The sequence below is a fragment of the Hippocampus guttulatus genome, chromosome 3 (genome assembly GCF_054856545.1).
Source record: "Hippocampus guttulatus isolate MCC_2025c chromosome 3, RoL_Hgut_1.0, whole genome shotgun sequence".
NCBI classification, from domain to species: domain Eukaryota; kingdom Metazoa; phylum Chordata; class Actinopteri; order Syngnathiformes; family Syngnathidae; genus Hippocampus; species Hippocampus guttulatus.
In genome coordinates this window covers 27,170,784-27,190,595 of record NC_141263.1, presented here as the reverse complement: position 1 = coordinate 27,190,595, position 19,812 = coordinate 27,170,784, and the positions used below count along the sequence as shown (strand labels likewise).

The 19,812-nt window shown below is 43.1% G+C and overlaps 1 long non-coding RNA gene across 1 annotated transcript; it reads right to left on the bottom strand.

Annotated features, from left to right (window-relative positions):
* Positions 1-961: 961 nt before the first annotated feature.
* Positions 962-18,341, bottom strand: LOC147208045 (uncharacterized). Its single transcript, XR_015100478.1, has 3 exons — positions 18,042-18,341; positions 6,244-6,388; positions 962-1,106 (listed from the first exon to the last, which is right to left on the bottom strand). It is a non-coding gene; the product is annotated as an uncharacterized LOC147208045 (long non-coding RNA).
* Positions 18,342-19,812: the final 1,471 nt, after the last annotated feature.

Here is a 19,812-nt window from a genome sequence, read left to right as displayed (position 1 = left end):
TTTGGAATTTAAAAATCTCTTCTACCGATCATACGAAAGCTCCATCCCATCTGAAAGCCCTTGGCTCAAGAAGTGCAGCGCTGCTCCTTGCGTGCCTGCGTGTGTGGGATCTCGTTCTTTGTGTTGGTGTGCAACAGAAATAATACAGCAGAGTGTAAAATTAATTTGCTCTTTAGAGAATAAAAAAAAAAAAGAGAGAGCGGGGGTGTTTCTAACATGTCTCGCTTTTTATATCAATTTCTGGAATTGGATCTCTGAACCATAATGCTGTGTGTCTGCGTGTGTGCGTGTGGTTTTTTTGTAAACACTGTACGTGTAGGTACATCTAGTGCTGCAAGTAGAACTAACTAGAATATCCCAAGACATGGAGGGACCGGCTTTTAAGCTTTCATGAGGTCGAGTCTCATGTGGGACGCACTATCGCTAAATTGTGACAATTTTCGAGTCTGCTTCACGTCCAGTAAGTGAGAATGTCTGCTTTGAATGTGTTTGCTTGATAAGAGCCATTGTGACTCCGCATGAGTACTGATGGCGTTTTTGTGTATGTTTTCAAGACTGGTTAGTGAAACGAAGCGGAAAGATGTTGGGGCACTGACAGAAATAGATCTTTCTTTGGGTCTCAAGAAAAGACTGCTCAGATAATACGTAAAAAAAATTTTTTTAAATACTCTTTGTCAAAAAGTTGCATGTCACAAAGCCGCCTTTTTACTTGCGGATTTTTTTTTAACGAGCGTAAATTCTCTTCATACAGGACAATTTGTTTGTAACTCCCGGTGGCACAATATAAAAAGCATAAATATAATTAAACAGAAGTATCTTTCAAAGTACCGGTAATAAAATGAAATGACTAAGTAATATGTCGTCAAACATCCGATCATTATTTTTGTAAAGACAGCAGAATATGAAAACAATATTTATGAAAAGAGGCAAGTGCTTTCTTACCCACCACCTGACTGCATCGCTCTCCCTGCCCCTCCCTCCTGGCTTGTTTGGGGTCTTACTCGCTGTCGGGAGCTGTCGGTTGTGGGATCCTTGATGAAGCGGACGATGGTGACCCTCATCAGCCTTCCAGCAGGCCCCGAGGCCGCTGACGGCGCCACAGCTGGCTGGACGGACAGAATCATTTATTCGTTGAAAGGATGAACCCACCCCTACCACGTCTGCCTTTGCCATCCTCTTTCCAACCTCTCAGCCAATATATGTTCTGACATGCACGTATTCATGTCAAAGTGGGGTTAATTGCAAAACAAACCCCACACGTGACTGTAGGTTCAAAGGACCCGCGCCTACAAAGTCGGATTTCATCGGAACCACTCAGTTGAGAGTACAACTTGAACTGTTAGGACAGCATCCTTGTGAGCAGCTCAGTCATTCATGCCTTCGTCACATGGATTCCTGCAATGCACTTGACTTTGGAGTCAGCTAATCCTCCATGAAGCGTCTCCAGTTGGTCCAAAATGCTGCTGCTCGCCTGTGGACAGGTACTCATGAGAGGGAGCACATCACTCCTATTCTGGCATCCCTTCACTGACTCCCTCGACATTTTAGAGTTCTTTTTAAGATCTTATTTGTTTTCAAATCTTTAAATGGCCTCGCCCCACCTTACCTGACTGAGCTCCTCCGCCCCTATACGCGTCTGCGGACCAGACATTATTAGAGGTACCGAGAACTAAACGGAGGCTCAGAGGGGATCAAGCCTTTTCTCGTGCCGGTCCTTCTCTTTGGAAGCTGAACGTTAGGCAAAACTCGTCTTAAAACTCATTTTTATTCTTTGGCTTTTCACTCAGCAAAAGAGTTGATTTTTAGTTTTAAGGTTTTTGTGCTTTCTACTGTCTTCATTATTGATTTATTGTTTTGTTGTTGTACGGACTATTTTTGCTCCAATTGCGGCATTTTGTAAAAAGAAGTCTGCAGGTTCTGCGGCATTCTCTGTACTCCTGAATACCTTAGCTGTGTCAATTCGAGCGGCTATTGCCATGGAAATGTTTCATCTTGACTCAAGACGTATTTTGACACTGAACCAAACCTTACGTTTTTCCACAAACATGACAAACTACATCTTGCTATTGTACAGAGTCAGACTGAGTGAGCAGCGCAGCAAGTTTTTGTGTTTTCTGCACTTACTGAGGCAGAATGATGCCTTACTTACTGATGCGTTTCCCATCAACCGAGCATAATGGAGAGATTTTAACGGTCCACTGTCTTCCTGTTAATGCAGCACGTGCCCTCCAATGTTCAAGTTTGATTTGAGAATCGCGTCTGAGAATCAGATGTATTGGTGGATGAAATCACACATCACTAAACGGCTGACATCTTCCTTGAAATCAGACTTTTCATCACTAAATGCTGTGCGTTTTTGAAGATCTGGATGTGCTTCTTGTACCGTGTGGACACACACACACACGCACACACACTCGTACATGATCAAAAACATGGCTGTCTTGGCTGAGCATGAATATTCATTAGTGTACCTCTAATTAGTGTAAACAAATAAATACATCCCAGGTCAAATACAACAGTGCAACAGCCTGAAAAAAAAAATCTGTATTTTTATTAATATTTGAATCTTAATTTTTTATTTAATTGCAAGAACAAAAACCATCAATAATCAATTTTAATGGCTTTAAAATGAACGTTACATGAATGTTTACTTACCAGGAACAATACAGACAACATTGCCTTTAAAAAGAAAAAGGAAAATCTAGTTACAGCTCATTTGCAGTCCTCCGTCAGGCTTTTCAGAATATAATGAAAGTATGTTGTGAATACAAGAATAACACCCTGAACAAATAGCAAGAATAAATAAACACAGTCAAGCAACTCGTTGTTAACTACAGACAAAAAGCTACGGCGTACACAACATGTCAGCAATCCAGTGTAGAAAGATCATTTCCTAAAATAGGCTAGCGGGTGGCACGGTTCTTGGCTGCTTAGCACGTCCGCCTCGCAGTGCAGAGTGTGAGCGCGATTGGCTGGCAAACAGTTCAGGGTGTCCTCCGCCAACTCAAGAGAAAGCGACTCGGACAATGGATGGATGGATAATAGGCGACTGCCGCAGGCTTGCTTTGTTTTGTGTTGCGGTGAGGTTAAATTAATGTTAGCTAGAAGCTAAGAAGCTGCACTAGCGCCTGGAACACGGAACCGTCGCTGAACAGAAAACGAAAAACAAAGTTAAGCGCTAAAGTGAAATGATGACAAATGACCCCTCGCGATTCTCATGCCGCAAGCATTTTTGCCATCTTTTGTTCAATTCCCTTGCTCGCATCAATATTTATAAGCTTGAAATAGACCAGCTCATCGAAGGTTCTGGAGCTGTTTTGACGGAAACACAGAGGAGTATCATTTGTCCTTCATGGGTTGAAAACAGCTCCAATTATTAACTGCAAGACTGTGATCAGACGTTTGTTTTGAGCACTGCTGCTGGAAATGCACTCCTTGCTTTGAATGCCCCCTTCTTTTCCTGATAAAATGGAACGCGAACACGATTTCCACGAACCTAATGAGACCGTACTGAAAAGCCGTTTTTCTTGGAATGAGATTTGAAATACACTGAAGTCACACCAATTTCATTGTGTCTTGCCGTCACATGAAAGGAGCCCGTATTTACCCGAAAACACACTTATCACTTTATTGAGATCGACATTTCCCCACTAGATTATTTTTAAAAAAATAGATACAACTGAACAATGCGCTGTAATGTTGTGTAGCCGTGACATGTGAAGTTTAAAAAAATTTAAAAAAAGGTTTCATCCTACATTATGGGATCTGGCAATTCATGCTGGGCACAGAGAGAATCCTGAAATGGATTGCAACGTGATGTGCGGCGCACCCTTCAAAGCTTGGAGAGTTCACCGTAACCGTCGTTAATACTTCCCGCGGAGGCAGGAACGCATCTTAACCTGTGCCGACGCTCAACATTGGCGTTCAGCAAAGGCTTTTGGAAGCTCGGACAGATGCAGATTTCACACTTGACACGATGGTTTACAAAAATAAAAATGAAATGCGGATCAGAAATGTGTCTGTGTGCTGCTCACCAAATAAACGGCTGTGTAAAGTATCCCCTTTGCCCCGGGGGAAACATTTCTTCATCAAACATTTTGTGGTGTTTATCTTGCTGACCAGTGAGTTTTGACAAGTAAGTAGGATTAGACGAGTACTCTACACACGCGCGCGCACGCACACACACACACGCACACACACACTTGATGCCTCACCAAGCCCCCCTGCCTCTGGAATGATTGTAATCAGCGTGGTTTGACGCCCCCGAAGAATTAGATTAAAGTCGCCCAGACACGAACAAACGGCACGACTTACAGCGCGCGAGCATCCTCGCTCAATTTGTTAGCCCGAATACATCTTGTGATGTTTTTCCCCGCAGCACCTTCTTGAGTTAAAAGGCAGCAGATGTGCAAGCGCGCGCGGCCAATTATTGGACGACTGTCGGGAAACCGAGCGCCCGGCGAAATGTTTTTTAACAGCAGGTGCGATCCGGGGCGCTCATTAAATGCACAAAGATGAAATGACGGCGCAAAACAACAGAGGCTCCATTCCAAAGTTAACTGGAGTCGATTGGAGTTGCGTAACATGAAAAGGACCTTGTATTTTCTTTTAACTGATGCCTTTCTTGCGGGAACATTTCACGCTAAACGCAAGGCGACTCCCCGTACGATTTGGACAGGTCTGCGTTTGACGCCATTTTCATCCCAAAAGACACAAGAGCGCTACATTATAAACCTGACATATAACTCCACAAAAGCTAAACAAAACTCTTATTATTATTATTATTTTTTAGATATTTGATTTGCATGCCGAAAAGTAACATGGCAGGAAGGGTTACATAGCTGACGATATTTGGATTTTATCCTGACTAAGTTGAAAGGAACATATGGCGCAGAGAGGCTGTGGAGCTCTTCTTGAAAGCATATGGCGCCAGAACAATTCATTTCGAAATTTGCCATGCACGCAGCTTTTTTTCTGAAGGTGTGTGCATACCAAAATATATATACAGAAATGTTAACAAGTTGAAAACAAAGCTGTTTGCTGTGCGCGCATCGAAAAGCAAATTAGGAGGAATAAAAAGAGGAAGTGTTTTCAATGTTTTGTCGAGTTTACTCAGGATTTGTGTGTTCTAAATGAAACAATATTGTTCTGATCAACTATTCATCAACGATCCACATCACACGAACTGCAACCGTGCTAACATCTGCAAATCAAAGTGAGAGATGTGCAATCTGACAGCTATTTCAAAATCATCCGCATAAAGTCGATGGATTTCATGCTGTGTGAAGGTGAAATATGAGGCACCTATATGTGCCATTGCAACAAATGCAGCTTTTACATGAATATGATTTTTTTTTTTTTCCCAACCTCACCTCTTATTTTCTGTGCGGAAACATGAGTGATGTTGCGATGCTGGTGTGATACCAAGTGGGATACAATAGTGATTTTTTTTTCTTTTTTCAGGGGTGGGGAATGAGCAAGCGGCGATGGGCTGGTGTGTGGGGGGGGGGACTTGAAATGCTATAGGGGGAGGAATGAAACAACGCATGACAGAAGGCGCGAGGATCCTCTTTAGTTTACCTTTGTTTGTTTGAAAAGCAAAAGGTCGTTTATTTCTTTTGCGAAGCCCGAATTCAATTGCGCATTCAATCATGACATCTATGTGACAATGGGAAATGGAAGAGTAAGACGACAAAATGCGCCTTTTTTTCTTTTCACCAAACAAAGCTTGTCTGGTTCTTGTAGCTGAGAAGAATAAAGAACAGATGTCCTTTCTCCTTGTCCTTTGTTTACCATGTCACAAATGTCTCTTTTTGGGTGAATTCATTGTACTGATAAGATGTCAGCAACGCGTGCCTGTCTGGAGGATTCTAGGTTGGAATATCTGCTCAGACCGTTTAGCATATTGATTGCATTTTCTGCTCGTGTGAGTTTACTCTTCTTGTGATTGATTGATTTCCCCCTACATTTAAAAATATTATACATGTATATGGTAAATATTCTAAATTGCCCATACTGGAAGGGTGAATGTGTGTGTGTGTGTGTGTGTGTGTGTGTGTTCCTTGTGGTTGACTGGCGATATACTGTGTATGTTATTAAAAAACAAAAGAAAACAATGCTTTTAGTGACGTGGATGTTTTTTTACATGTTTTTACAAATAAAGGGGCCATATCATTCTAAAATCGACTGTTTTGAGCAGCTAATCATGTTAAGATGCTAATTCATTCAAACATTCAAACATACCTCCAAAGTGGCGTTTTCCTCCATTCGCAGTCCTGCTCATTCCTCCTTTTCCGAGCAAGAACTCCACCCAATCCAAGAAAACGACTCCATCCTCACTCTTATACGTCACAAAGTCGAGGAGTCACTCCCATGCGGCCTCTGCAGACTAAACACACACAGCCACTTTCTCAGAGCGGCCACCAGTGAAACTGTTTCATTTTGGCACCCGAGTTGGGGAGAGATGGCTCCTTTCTCACACTGGGTCCCACTCATTCCGATGGGGGTTGCGGCCCCCACCTCGAGGATGGCGCATTGGGCAGACGTCGACCCGCATCGGATGCCGCAGAGCAAAGACCATAGGCTCTTGACTCGGAGTGGCACCTAAATGAATGACAATGATCTCAGCTCGGACAGGTGTGTGGTTGTTTGGGACGAATGGAAAACGGCACTAGTCTGCCCAGAAACTGTTCAGCAGCCAGCTTTAGGCCGACATCACGAAAGGGCTGCGGCAGCCACACGATGAGTTTTGCTAAGCCGGAGGTCTTGCTTCATGGTTTGAAACGTAGCCACCGAAATAACTCATATTTCATCAGAAAGTAGATCGTCATTGTGCCAAAGCTAATATACAGTACATGCCCCGAGTTAGCTATGGAAAGCTTCAAATAGCATGATAGGTCACCTCCAATGTACGAAATATACTTCATTTTGAAGATCGATATGAACATACGTTGCTTCGTTCACAGCCAAAACACAAGATCAGTCTGTAAAAGAACCGATAACATTCCGCATCACTCCAGACAGCTTTCACAGACAATGCAACTGCGCGCAGATGTTTTGTTTCAGTCAGCGCGTCCCAAAGTCAGTTCCCGAAAACATTGTCTCACAGTAACTTGAAGCAGATGTTTTATGAAGCATGTCGAGGGTCAGATGACGTAACCGTAATCATATGAATTTACAATATCGTGCTTTTACTTGCATACGCACCCACGTTGCACAGTTAGTCAGGCAAATAGTGTCGTTGAGGTGAATCAGGATCGGGTTCGAAATTTCGGATGGCTATTCATATGAGATTTTGAGCTTTGTTTTGTCATCTCATATTTGTCAGTGTTGCCAAGCGTGACTTGTATGTGGCCGGCGGCTGCGTCTTGATCACAGTTGGTTCACTAATTACTTAGAAAGAGTCTGCAAAAACAGCAGATGGGTCAAAGAAGAAACATTTATTAAGGTGTAAAAAGGCAAATGTAGTTGTCGTGTATCGGCTAAACCTCTTGAAATGATGGCCTCTAGGAAAAAAGATTGACAAAGAGCCAACCGAGGGTTCTCTTTTCATTATAATATCTTAATGGTTACTGTCAGAATAAGAAATGTCTCACAGGTGAGAATTTTTTTTTAAAAGCTGCCAAATGCACATTTGGAGAGGAACATCTTTGACATCATAGATTTGCATCCTGGGACACATGACCAAACTTCCCCAATGGGGGGTGGCACAATCAGTAATTCTCAGTCGAATTTTAGATCCGCACGGACACCATTCAAGCAAGGACTGAGGTAGTGTGCCTCAACCTCGCAGTGTTTGAAAAGCATCTCTTATTTCGGTATTTTAGTTTGTTTACAGTTGATTTATGAAAATATAATGAGGTCTTTCAAAAGGAAGCGCTAAAATAACTGACTGAGTGTCTTGATCAAAATATCATCAACACGAGATGAAGTGTTTCCATAATGAGGACCAGAGTGCCCCAAAGGGACAATTTGGAGCATTGAGAGCATTCTGCTGACATTGCTTATCTGGAGAATAATTAACACCTCTGCCCTTTTTGTTATCCCCGAGGAAGGCCCGTCTTCATCACCGGTGGCTAAATTGGGGGAGGGACATTGTAGTGGTGAGCTTAGTCACACGTTCACGGGAAGAACACATCACAGAAAGGTCGCCAAACACACATTTACTGCAGATGTTACGACGTCAGGCACTCTCCGTTCCAGCAGCAATTGATCAACATTGAATGATGTAACTTGGAGCACTGCAGTGAATGTTTGCAAAAGGTTTAAGTTGACATTTGGTGGTGGTGAGGCAGAGCCTCCGGTCCAGCCAGTCAAAGATGACCCCATTCCTTCAGTGACTCAGATTATCTGGATGATGACAATTCTTTTCGGCTGCAGGATGTTAAGTTGTAACAAATACATGTGTAGATATGCACACTTGAAATGCATTTTCAGGCCGAGGTGTAAATATTTTCTTAAATTGCGTTTTTCTTAATTGGGATTTGCTGGATGAGGAAGTTACTATCACTTTGGGCTTCAGGATGTCAAGGTTAGGGTTAGGGGGTGGGGTTCGGGTTAGGGGATAGGGTTAGGGGTGAGGGTCAGTGTTAGAGGTTAGGGTTCATGTTAGGGTAAGGGTAGGGGTTAGGTGTATGATTTAGGGTTAGGGGTATGGTTTAGGTTTAGGGTTAGGGGTTAGGTTTGGGTGTTCAGCTTAGGGTTAGGGTTGGGGTTGGAGTTAGGGTTAGGGTTAGTGGTTAGGGTTAGGGGTTAGGGCAAGGTTTAGGGTTTGGGTTTGGGTTAGGGTTTAGGGTTGGGTTAGGGTTTAGGGTTTGGGTTAGGGTTAGGGTTTTGGATTAGGGTTTACGGTTAGGTTTAGCGTTATGTTAGGGTTAGGGTTAGTGATAGGGTTTAGGGTTCAGGTTATGGTTAGGGTTTAGTGTTAGGGTTAGGGTTAGGGTTAGGCCTTTGGAAGCTTACATACTGTAAAGTCAGAACAAAATGAACTAACTATGTCACAGCGAGGAGCGTCTATTTTCCGACGCCTAATCATATGCGGCCTTGACAGACACGGGGGAAAGGAACCAAAGGAATTAAGTAAAGTTATACGGTACGTTGGCAAATGTCTGCCGAGCTAAAAGTTGCGGGGTGAGTTAAGAGGACCCTTGGCAGTAGCTCTAAGAGCCACAGATAAAAGTGAGTAGGTAATGTGATGAGGCTGCGCTAGGTGAGATCAGCCTAAAGGAGAGATAATTACACAGGAGCAGAGGGATTAGAGTGATTCTAGATGAAGTGGAAAAGCTATGCAAAGCACATTATTCTGATGAGAAGAAGTAGAACTCGATCTTTATATCCTTTATCCTGTGTGGCAGCAAGCAGGTAGAGAGGATTAAGGGACCTGTTTATTTCTCTGAGAATTCAAAGAATTCAGGCCCAAAACACTCATCGTCTGATTTCTAAATGAAATCAAGGCCGGGTTTCCCCAAAACATGACTGGCAGGCAGGCAGATACTTAATTGCTTTCAACTGAATCTGTTGGCATTGTATTGTCGAAAGACACGTTTCTGTCATTGTTTCAGTCAATCGTGTGATGATGTCGAAAGCGCTGCCTTTCTGAACATATACTGTTGTGCGATGACAGTCAAAAAGCGCCGACATTTACACTGTCAAGATCAAAATCAATGCTGCTACACGCCCCTGCCTAGAAGGCGCAACCACCAAGCACAGATTGTTCTCCTTCGGCGGATGTCCTGGCCAAAATACTGAAAACAGTCCACAACGGGTCCATACAATGGGCAGCAAACACCATATGACAAAACAAAATACAAAAACAACAAAAAAAACAGAGCTCTTGAAGAGCTCTCGCAGATGACTGCCAAATATGGCGCCATCTTGAAATGGGTCAAATCACAGCATGTTTTTTTCATCCATCCATCCGTTTTCTGAACCGCTTTATCCTCACAAGTGTCGCGGGGCGTGCCGGAGCCTATCCAAGCTGTCTTTGGGCAGTGGGCAGGGGACACCCTGAACCGATTGCCAGCCAATCGCAGGGCACACAGAAACGAACAACCATCCTCAGTCACACTCACACCTAAGGACAATCTGGAGTGATCCTGCCGTGAATGTTTTTGGAATGTAAGAGGAAGCCGGAGGACCCGGAGAAAACCTGCGTAGGACGGGGAGAACATTCAAATTCCACACAGGGAGCCCATAGCCAGGATCGAACCCAAGACCTCTCCACTGTGAGGTCAACGCGCTAACCACTGGACCACCGGGCCACAGTATAAACACTCAGTCAGTATACCCGTTTGGGTGAAGAGCACTGAACCTCGAGCCTGTCAGTCACAGGCTCGATTTTGAAACGAACACTTCACAATTGTCTTACTGTTTATTGTGCATGTTAAATTGCTCCATGTACAGCACTTTGTATGCAGCGATGGCTGTTTGAAAGTGCTCTATAAATACTGTTGACTTGACTTGACTTGACAATTGCATCGGTGATGTGTTGCTAATGTGTAAAGGCAGTTCTTTAGTCCAAATTGTAATGTCTCCCTACCCAGCTGTTTTCGTCACTATCTAATTAGCCATGCTAGGAGGGCTAATTAGTCTCCCAGGAGTGCGCAAAGCTTTCCCTTAGCATGATGTAACGTGTTACACCGAAGAGCTCCCACAACAAGACATTGGTGGTGATTAGATCGAGTGTTCTGCCTGTCAGTCACCACATTAACTAACCATTTTATTTCTGTCTTCAGTAGAGGTGTAACATCACGCTTGTCCTCACGTGAAAGGCTTGATAAAGCTTTCAAAAAAAATACACTTGATGGACTAAATTAAGCTCTCAAAATAACACTTGACAACATCATAATAACGAGAAAAACCTAACCATAAAAAGAAAACATCCTGCTCGCATAATGCGGGCTGCTTGATCGGTCACCATCAAAAATCAAGGTAATGGTTGACTCACTACTTGTTAAGAGGAGTGATTATCGTTACGTGGGATTCAACTGAAGGTCAAGTCGAGGTGTAAAACTACAGCCTCTGTTGTCATGGTACCTCACATGAACAGAACATCAAAGCTTGTGGCAACATTAGCAACCGCTCAGCCAAAACAATGTCTTTCTTTTTCACCGCGCACACAAAGTACACCGTCAATGAAATTTAGAGAATCGTGGACAATGAACTGAGTGGACGACTGGTTAGCACAGTGCGATGTGCAGAGTTCGATTCCGGCCTTCCCACATTGCAAAAACATGCATGGCAGGCTGACTGAACACTCGAAATTATCCCTCGGTGTGAGTGTGAGCATGGATGGTTGTTGCTCACAGAGGGGATAGACCAAGGGTAGGGAACTCGGGTTCCTCTGGAGCCATATCCTGCCTGTTTTCGATCCCTCCCTACTCCAACACATCTGATTCAAACGATCAGATCATCAGCCAGCTCTGTAGAGGCCTGAATCGATCATAAACAACTGAATCTGGTGTGTTGGAGTAGGGAGGGATCGAAAACAGGCAGGATATGGTTCCAGAAGAACCGGAGTTCCCTACCCCTGGGATAGACCCGAGCACACCTGCAACCCTTGAGGGGATAAGCGTCTCGGGTAAATATACTGTATATATACACAGTATACACATACATACAGTACATGGTTACACATTATTGCAGGTAATTCCGTAGCAGTGTGGTTTTCAGCAGGTTTGAACATCAAGTGCGAGATGGACACAGAATTTGAATTTTAAATCTGACAATTGCAGCGGTAAAGAGAAAGCATCAAACTGTCATTTTGCTTTCTCCCATGCAGGACTGAAATGATTCAAATCATATCTGCTGAAGGTTCCCAGTGACAAAAGCCCAATGAAATGCCCTTGGTCTTGCGTGTGGGTGTTTGAGCTCCACAGTCGTGATGGCACTTTGAGACCGTGGCAAGGCCAGGCAAGACTATTGTGTTTTTGTCAGACATTTCATCCACAAGGCAACTCACTCAATGTGCTTTACACAACCGAAAGAACATTGACCAACAGAACAACTGGAGACATTTTTTTGGGGGTGGGGTTCTGCACGTGGTAGGGCCTGAAAATGGTTGCCACGGAATGAGTTTCAGCACAACCAAGAGATTCAAAGACATTAAAAGTGAAGGAAAGAAATAAAGAGTCACGTTTAGTGGGCTGAAATTTGTCGAGGCTATTCTGTTGTGGATGGTGGCATGCCGATTGCAATCGCAGCTGGATAGAAAAACGCACATGACATACTGCGCGGCGGAGCCACAAAAGTTCAACCGCTGCTGGATCGTCATGTACAAGCTATCCTGCTCAGTCACATTCTTTTTTCTGCTTTTTATTTTTACACCTCAACATCCCACTTTCAAATTCGTCACCCTGCTAAAAGATGTGTTGGTACAGCGACTTCACACTTTCAAGACTGACTTATGCAGTTAATGACAGGAGATGTGAAGTCTCTTACCGTCTCTCGCTCTCTATGTGTGTGTTTATTTCCTCACATTTCAGTTAATTCCAAGGTGTGAGCTCTTGATGCGTTGTTACGTGAACCGTCACTTCTCTATGATCATGGGGAAAAAAAAAAAAAAAGATCCATGGGGTCAAGCAATTTATTTCTTCCATCAAGTCATGAATGTTTTCCTTGATACGGTGAGTGGTTAATATATTAACTGTGTACAGTTTCTCACCTTTAGGCAGTCACAAAGTAATATAATGAGCTCCTGAGTATATTTTTCTAATATTATTACAGTAAATTAACCGTAATTGATTGGTGAAAAGTCCCAACCAATTCCGGAGATTTCAAGAAGTCAACAAGAGCATAATTAGCTTGTGCGGTCGAACATTCCGGTTCCAGTTGCCAAAAGGAATCACCCGAGTACTGGGACCACGATCCCAAACGGCAAGAAAACGTCTTTGCCAATAAAGGGAGAAACTTGATACCTTACGATAACAGAAATGATATTACCCACAAGGCAGAACTGGGAGCTGTCAGAAAGGAGATGGAGTGAGTGATTGCCCCAGTTATGAATAGCTGATATATCCCATTAGACTTTGGTGGAGGCGCGAGCCCGCAGCTCGTGCCGCTGAGGCTCAGGGCCGGTTATTGGCTGACACGAAAATTATTTTTCAAGCGTAAAGTGTCAGAAAGTAGGATTGATGCTCCCGCTCATTCATGCACCGGCATTTTGGGTGGTTTAGCTCGAAATGAATCCGAGTGAAGAGCCGCGCGCTCCATATTTATGGCAGCTGATGTTTCAGCCGACGTGCGTGCGAGAAGAATGAGAAAGAAATTACAACCAAAACAAGATCAACTCATTTTCGAGATCAATAATGACGTTTGGGTAAAACGGCTAATGGCCAGGGAAGCTTTGACCCCGACGCAGGCATACGAAAGCCAAACATCTGGCAGATTTTTCCGTGTACAGTAATAAATGGCTGCAGGCCTTTGGAAGCTTTCTGGAGTGTGACAAAATGCATCAGCTCAAATACGATGCAGCCTCTGCGGCTCACATCAAGATTTTTTTTCAGCTGCGACATGAAGACTAACCTCAGAAATGTGCCACCACATTCGGTTGCCAAATTACCCTCAAAAAAGCCGTACGGAGGAATGGGGTCATAGCAGAAAAATTTGTTGACACTTGAGTACCTATATTTGAGCGAGGGGTAATAGATTCAGTCATGGCTTCAGTCTTGGAGTGAAAAATCACAGAGTAGCTTTTGTTTGATGCCTTTACATACAAAGCTTCACAAAGAAACCTCACTCGGGCTCCGTGAAATCACAAATGCAATGAGAACACCCACATCAGGCTGCGATTTCTGGAGCACTACTGACTTTTCTAAATGTGATTCCTCGTCATGGAGGATGATTATTTTTGGCTTACAGCAGCCACAAATTACAGAAACAGGAAAAGCATGGGTGGTTTTTTTTTTTTAAATGTTCGTTGGTTGAGAAAAGAATGATCCTTTCTGTCTTCCAGTATTGTCTTTGAACCATTTGAAGAAAACAATGCGTGGCGACATTTTTGTCTAAACTTCGCCTGTCCTCTTTTTGCACTACAGCTACGGTGTTTCAATCAGGTTTCTGTGATTTTTTTTTTTTTTACTCAACACAACTCAACTATATTTCTAGAGCACTTTAAAACAGCCACCGCTGGAGACAAAATGCTGTACAGGGAGCAAAAAGAATTCATTCAACAACAAACAATAAAACAATAAGAGCGAAGACAGTAGAAAAGCCCCAAAACAGTCGAACTAAAACTCAAGTCTCCTGCTGGGTCAAAAGCCAAAGAATAAAAATGAATTTTAAGACAAGCTTTAAAGATGGCAGCTTGCCTAACGTGGACGGGAGGTCATTCCAGAGAGAGGGACGGGCTCCATCCCCTCTGAGTCTCTACTTAGTTCTTGTCCCGCTAATAGTGTCTGGTCCGCAGACCTTGAGTCGCCGGGCAGGTGCGTGGGGGCGCAGGAGCGCAGAGATGTCAGGTGATGCGAAGCCATTTCTAAATGTGAAGACAAATAATAGGTTTTTAAAAAGAGCTCTAAAATGTTTAGGGAGCCCGTGAATGGATACCAGAGTCGGAGTGATATGCTCCCTCTTACGAGTACCAGTCAAGAGGCGAGCAGCAGCACTTTGGACCAACTGGAGGATTGGTTGACTGCAAAGCCAAGTGCGTTACAGTCGTCCAGCTGAGACGTGACGAAGGCATACATGACTGTTTGAAAGCGCTCTTGAGAAAGGAGAGGCTTGACTTCAGCCAACAGGCACAAATCATCACTTTCAAAGTATTTACGAAGCTTATTTGTGCTGCTAATTGTGTAAATCCTCAGCTAAAATTATGAGCTTGGATGTTTTTGAGGTCTAAAGCCACACCTTTTTGTCTCGGACAGCATTTGCTCCATTGTGCACATTTGAACCTGTCAGGAATTTGTGAGTTATCGCTTCCAGAACATGAACAGCAGAGTCAGGAGACGGAGTGAATAGCAATTTGTGATATTGACTGCCGCCTGACTCTTATGCCGGGGTCCGGCTAAAAATTATAATGAAGTCAGCGATTATATATTTTTCTCTGGCAACAGACCCACCTGACTGATAAGCTTAATTAAAATATAAATTTGTGTCTGTTGCTTTTTGCTCTTAAGGCCATAATGTCATCTGCGTAGCAAGTTGCAGATGATCCTTTTTTTTTTCCCGGTTTTGCTCGATCGGAAAGCCGTGCTCAACATAAACAGCCAAGTACAAGTCTTAATGAAGATCGATATGTTGTTTTGGTTTTTTTTTCTCAAAGCAACACAAACGATACCGTGAACGTTGACGTGTTTTTATGTGTACGTCGTTTTGCTCATGTTGCAAAAGGGCCACCAACTCTGGTGCAGAATGCAGTCTGAACATTTCTAGATCTAAAAACATGAACATGTAATGCAGTATAAACATGTCAGTTAGGGATACGTGAATACCAGGTCAGCGCTTTGTTCTGCTTTGTGTCGTAATTGTGTGTTCAGCACCGTCCGTCTCTCATCAATAATTTCTTTTTTGTTGTTGTTGCTTACTTCCCGCGGCACTCCCATCACCTGAGTATTATTTCAAATATTTTAGCATTTTGAAGTTCTGTATCTTTCGTTTGGAAAGTTCGGGTAAGCCAGGAGTCAAAGGACAATTCACGGAATGCAGGAGGGCAAGTGTTCTTTTCAAGCAGCATTGCAAAGTGAGCCTCCAAGTCGCAGCAAAGCTATTAAACATCGAGTTGCATCAGTCAGCATCTTCTCCAATCTGAAGTCCTTCCATGCCGAACCTTGGGGGGTTCCGCGTGTTAATTAGCAGTAGCGGGCAACTGCTTGCAAGTAACATGACCAACCTTTAAGAAGTCGTCATGTATCTGATTTAGACGCGTGCGTAAAATGTTTATGAAGAGAAGGCCGCAATCTATCAATTTTAGAAGAAGAGAAAAATATATGATTGATTTGCTCAAGCGTCACTCAAAATGAGCTTAATGACCCAGTATCTTATTTTCACACGTCTGCCTGAAATTGACATTCACTTGACCATCTTAATTCACTTGGGTTTGTATGGTATTGATTGAAGGAAGAACACCATCATGCTTTAGACAACCACGCGTGTCCTGAACCTGACGAAAAACAAGTTTGCTAGTCATGCCAATCTATCGCTCGGCCGAAGTAAGGAGAACACGTTTGGGCACTCGGAATTTGTCACAGCAGAAGAAGAGTTGTCTTGTTGAAGGGGGTTAGCCGTGAACACTTTATTTTGCCCTCCGATGTACAACAATCAATTCGACACTCGGCACTGTCCGCATCACCACCATCTTGACACCATTTGCTGCCTCGTTCGACATCAGGCGCAGCTCTGGGATTTTTCTTTTTTTTTCAATTTCTTTTTCTGGTCCTTCAAATGAAGTCCAATTAGTAAAACTAAAAACTTTTTGAAACATTTGGTGGAGTGGAACAAAACCTAACGGGACATTATTTTAGGGTATGTTTTGAAAGGTGTGGAGACGGTCTTCTGAGACTTGTGAAGGATTAGAAAGGTGAGTTCTTTTCTACGGCTTATGGTAATGAAGGTTTGTTTAAATGAGCTTTCAGCTCTTTCTCGGCGGTAAATGAGATGCACATCTTAATTTAAGTCGGAGGGTCACGCGGGTGATATCCAAATAAAACCGATGCCTAACTGTAATTCAGAATCAAAATCTGTTCAAACCGCAATCAGAAAGTTGAGCCAAATGTCAAGACCCACCTTGTGACCTTACAGTCGAGAGATAAGAAGGAGAAAGTATTACGAAACAGGAAAAAGAAATCCAAACGTGTGTTCCGTTGAAAGAAATGTCATTAAAGACAAAGTTTCTAACTCGTAAAAATCTTTCATGCGAAGATTTAGATGAAAGGTTCAACTCTGAAAAGAATCACTCTCAGATTAGTTGGAAGATAAATCCTGAGCAGGAAATAATCTAGACCTGATTCATACAGTCAAAATAGTATACTTGAATGTTTTAAAGGGTACGCCGCCCCCCCCCCTCCACCCCCTTCTCGGATGAGTGGTTTTTAGCTTCTATCGTTGATCATCTGTGAATGGTTGCCTTAGTTTTGTAAGTGTCGCATTTATTGGCAGGCAATGGTCTAGCGTGGTTGTTTGTTGGTTCGTTTCAAACCAAGCAGCCGTTTGGCTTAGCTCGACGAGAGCAAAAGTGCCGGGAAGTCGTAAAAGACGTGTTACGTAAAGGACAAAATGTGAAAAATGGACTCCCTTAACCCTTCAGACAGCAACCACGAAGATTTCTAAACTCAAGGCGATATGCAAGACTGATGGCAACTCGGTAGTCGAGTGCTTATTCATGTGGGTGATTATTTATTGGTTGCTTATTTTCAATTGAGAGACTTCCTTTAATGGGAGTGTACCAGGGCCCGCCAAAGAAAGCAATCGTAGACATTGGCTGTTCAAGCGGAAAAAGCCATGAGAAATCAAGATTTGAGTTTGCTCTTCTTTTTTTCGACCTACTAATGCATAAATGAGGTCACGGGCTTCAATTCCCTTTGTGGTTTGTTCAAAATATGGCTTCAAACATAACACCGTGAATTTATTCGCAAGAATATAATTGGCAACGTGCCCTTGAGATATTAGTGAGAGAGCAAATGAATTCTAAAATGTAATTAATGTAGCCCACGTTTTGGATATATCACACCCACTCATTCTTTTGGCATACTCTAATTGTATACGACACTGTAAAAACTTTACTGGCTGTTAGAAAAAAAATGCACACAATCCAAGTGATACAACTTGACGAAACTTGGAAGGTTGCATTGTGGTCTAACTCAGGGGTCCCCAACCTTTTTTGCCCCACGGACCGGTTTATGTCAGACAATATTTTCACGGACCGGCATTTAAGGTGTGGCGGATAAATACTACAAAATAATATGCTAAGAGCTGCATGAACACTGGGGGGATTTCGAGATAAACACGAGGAGCGTCCAATTTGGCCGCAACACTCTGATCGCTACGGTCTTAATGCCTTCAAAATACGATACAACACAAATTCAAAGTGCATGAAAATCTCAACTCACCACAATGCTGAATCAGTGCGAGCGCCGAGCTTGATTTTCTGCAAGCGGGCGGTCCCATCGCGGGGTAATAGGAGACAATGACACATGAAGTGTGTGCTTCATGTCGAGTCAACTTCGTCATTTTGTTTTAGTCGCCGTTGCTGCACAAAACCCCCGCCTCAACACAGGTAGCATGTCGGAAATGGCAACAGTGCTATTGTGGCGATCTCAGAGTGTTCAGCCATAACTTGAATCCGGAACACCGGCAGAGTTGTTTTGAGGCTGCCGTCATTTGCGATCTCCAGCAGTTTATTTTACTCATTTAGCAAGCTCTGGTGTTTTGTTTTTAGGGCAATCAGTCACGTGACGGAGAAGCGTGGTTTGACGTGTGTCAAGTGACACAGCCGGATGTAACGGAGAATCCGGTAATTTTTTCAAAATAAAATATCTTTCGTATTCCAAAATAAATACGACGGAATTAATGTAAGTTCTTATTGTGCGGCCCGGTACCAAATGCCCCGAGGACCGGTACCGGTCCGCGGCCCGGCGGTTGGGGACTGCTGGTCTAACTTGTCTTTGTCATTTACTTGTGTCGCACGTACAAAAAACAAAACAAACAAAAAAAAAAACAGTACAATAGTACAAAAACGAGGTGCAGGTTAAACTAAATAACAAGGAGGACGAATAGCACCGCCTTGCTACATTTTCATTTCATCAGCGGTTGAATTTTTCTTTCAATGCCCGTGTTGGATGCTCCAAAAAGTAAAACTGAATTGTTTACTTTCATGCCTAAAAAACAAAACAAAACCAAAAAAAAAAAAACCAACAACAACAAAAAGTTCCAGTGCCCCATCAACGTGCTTTGACAACTTTCTCTTCGACCAGTGGAATTAATTACATTTCCACAAATGACCTCTTAACCCCCTTCTTTTAAAAAAACGTCTTTTGGAAAATAATTACTTTTAACGGTAGAACTAGCCCCTCCTCCAGTGGGACTATTCACACCACGCTCTGGCCCATGTCCAAAAATGTGTGTGTGCGTGTGTGCGCGTGTGCGTGTGTGTGTGTGTGAGTGAGAGGCACGCTTACAGATGGCCAACAAAAGAGGGGAGCTTAGAGTGCAGCTCACCCCTCTTCCCAGAATGATTTTCTTCTCTAACTTGGTCAATAGCCCAGCCGCTTTTATTTTACTTGATAACACAGCTGCCTGCCTGTTGACACCTTTGAGTTCATCGCATGATTTATATTATGACGCCATGGGATGAAAGTTACAGTCCAGCCTTAAAATTAAAGGTGTAAAAAAAAAAAAGAGGAATAAATGCATCAAGTTAATAGAGAAACAGAGCAAAGTGAGAAATAGGTGAGCAAAAACAATAAAATAAGGAAGTGAGAAAGTGAATCACATTTTTTCTGTTACGGTGTTGCACAAAATAAAATCTAGTTCCCCAGAAAAATCTATCGAAATCCAAATGATTCGATTACGTGCAACCACTTCAAATAAAATAAAACACATTTTTTCAGTGTTGTTAAAATATGAAAGTACAAATGTTAACGTGCGTCTGAAAAAGCGGAACTATTCCGTTCCTATGAAGACAGCACAACGGGCCACAATGTCGTGATGTGATTGGGTGGAATTTTAAAGCATGGCTTTCATGCTCCTGTTTGAAAGATGCAACTGCCAGACTCCCGACTTTCTGGGTGGGGCCCCACTCCGAGCTCCGGCTTGCCAAGGAAACCTCGCCGACCGTTAAAATACTTTGAGGCCCCCCGTCACTCAAGATCAATGGTGCTT